The sequence below is a fragment of the Triticum urartu genome, chromosome 3 (genome assembly GCF_003073215.2).
Source record: "Triticum urartu cultivar G1812 chromosome 3, Tu2.1, whole genome shotgun sequence".
NCBI lineage: Eukaryota > Viridiplantae > Streptophyta > Magnoliopsida > Poales > Poaceae > Triticum > Triticum urartu.
Genome location: NC_053024.1, coordinates 434846440 through 434849302, shown reverse-complemented (window position 1 = coordinate 434849302; position 2863 = coordinate 434846440).

Sequence of the window (2863 nt, the reverse complement as noted above, 5' to 3'; positions counted from 1 at the left end):
CTGAACTCCTTCAATGGGCTGGGTGAAGTTTTGATGATCAACATTGTGAAGATAAACTGGCTCCTTTGCAGGCTCTGGGTAAATAGCTTCAACAGACAGATCAACCTCTGGCAAGAACACAAGATGATTGCGTGCAGACGGCTGATAGTTGAAAGCAGAGTGAAGCTTGATAAGGCGCATTACCCATGGAGCATAGAACTTCAGACCAAAGATGTCGGAGCCAGATGCAGCTAACTGCCTGATGAAGAAGTCTTGAGCATTGAAGCTGATGCCATTGAAGATATAGAAAACCAAAGTCTTCATTGCTCCTTCAAGCTTCACTGCAGATGAATGTCCTTTGACAGGCCATAGAGTTTTCCTGATGATATGGTAAATGGTGCGGGGCAGATACTCTAGGTCTTCGACAAATAATTCTGTTGGGTATTCAGCGTTGCGTGGCAGAGGCTTCATCATGCTTAGCATTTGGCTCATGTTAGGCTCTGGCTTCTGGAAAATGCTCTCCAAAGCATTCTGGTGTTGCTGACAACCTGGTTCATAATAATCGCCAGGAGTGGGCAGGGCTGTAAGCTCAATGATGTCTTGGGCTTTAGCTTCATGATGGACATCGCCCGTCATCCACTAAAGGATCAAAGTCTTCGGATCCCTGTTGTATCCACGAATGTGGAGGGTAGTATAGAATTGAAGCAGAAGTTCTTCATTCCAGTGTTCCTTGGCAGTCACAAAGTTGAGCAGACCCGCATCACGGAAGTAGTCAAGAGCTTCTTCAAGGCAAGGCAATCCAACAATGGCTTCGCAGTCTAGACGCATATGAGGGAAAATGTGCCCCTGATTGTATAAGATGCAAGAATAGTAGCTGCGTTGTTGATAACTCTAGAATCGATCCGAGGAGATTCTTGGCCTTGTGTAGGGGTTCTTGTCACTGTCAAAGAATGTGTTTGTGTGCCTTGAATCCATTCAGATTAAACGATCCTGGTGACATTGTAGTACCTGGAAACCGTGGTAGCCTTGGCTTTGGCTTCTGGACCTGAGGCCTGTGCTCCACATGATAGTCAAATTGAGGTCCGGGAGCAGGCGGAGGAACCAGAATTGGCCAGCGAACGGTAACAAGCTGACCACGATCATATGCTTGCTCGATGGTGTGTGGCCTGGGAGGTGGTACAGGAGCAGAGGCATTGGCTTCAAGCTGCAGATTTGCATCAGGTGCAGCATTAGCTTCATGTGCAGTGACATCTGGCACCATATTAGCTTCAGGCGCCACATTAGCTTCAGCCATGACAACGTCATTGGCTTCATTGTTGATGGCTGCCTCAGTATTGGTAACCTCCACTTCAGGAACTGGAGGGTCAGACACGTTCTCCTCAAGAACAACTTCAGGATTGGACGGGGGTGTAGCAACTCTTTATTCATCTCTTGGTTCTTCTTCTTGGTCATCGACTGATGCAGCCAGAATATTTTCAGCCGTTTTGGCTACAGATTCAGGGATGTTCGTAGTAGGAGAGGCTTCAGGAAAGACTTCGCGTGAAATGGATTGGCTCTCTTCTCCTTCTGGAACACTTGACAATGTGACCTATGGCCTTGGTCCTTTGCGAAGCCTGCGAAACGCTGGCGACGCTTGTGGAGATGGAGTTGGTTGGGCCTCAAGGTCTTCATTGTCAATCACTGGAGTGGTGACCTGGGTTGGGGGAGTAACTGGTGTTTCTTCATCACGAGGGGATTCTTGAGGGTGATTAGCCCATGAGTCATCCTAAGCAATTAGCATCAATGGACGACCAATGCTGATGAGTTCGCTGTTCGTAAGAATAGGCGATGATACCAAATTATGCTCGATCTGAGGAAGGACTTCATCATCTTCAACATTATCGTGATGACCAATGTCTTCAGGTGCGGTGGGGTCAACAGCTGGAATGTCTTTAGATTCAGGAGCCTCTGTGGAAGCAGGCTCATGAACTACCAAACGACGTTCTTGGTGAGCAGAGGGAGGACGAGTAACAGAAATTGGCTCGACAACAAGGGGCTCTGTGGGAGCAGCCCGGTCTCTTTTCTTTGTCTTTCGCTTCTTGATCGGTGGAGCATCATCAGTGGGGGTTTTGGACTTGCGCTTTCTGGCTTCGGCTTCAGCTGCCCTAGTTTTCTGGAACTCTGAAGCCACTATGGAGACCTTAGGCTTCGAGCCTGTCATACTGGCCAGGAAGACAACGCGAGGTTCTTCCTGCCTTGAAGCTTCTGGTTGGGCCACAGCTGGCTTCTTCTTTTTCTTGGCAGCCATTCTGCGGTCGATGCCTGGTTGCCCCAAAGCCTTGCGCTTTTCAGCTTCATTGTAGCCTTGAACACATTTTGCAGCAAGATTCTTCATGCGCTCATGAGAACCTTTTGCCTCTTCTCGTTTCTTGTGGAATGCCTCCTTGAGCTCATGCATCATGACCTTGAAGTTTTGAATGTCTTCAACATTGAGCTTGGCCATGTGCTTCTTGAACTGAGCCTTTTCATAATCAATCTTGTGCTTCAGCTCAACAATCTTCTGTGCAAGAGCCAGCTCAGGAGCAATGGCTCCATGGAAGGAGACGCTGAGGCCAATTGGGAGCTGAAGATCATCAAAACTGAGATCTGGGCTGTCAAACCACTCATCAACAAACTTGTACAAAATCTCCACATCAAAGAGGGGAAGATCATTGAAGATTTCCGCCTCTTGCTTGCTCTTTATCAATTGCTCAAGAGCATCAACACCAAGATCGTCGTCGCTAGACAGATCAATGGCGTCATTCTCGTTTCTCAAAACAGCAGCAGGGGTCAATGCTTGATCAGTTGGTTGCATGGGTTTTTTCAACTTGTCAGACTTGGATATGCGAGAGAGATCTTCAGACTG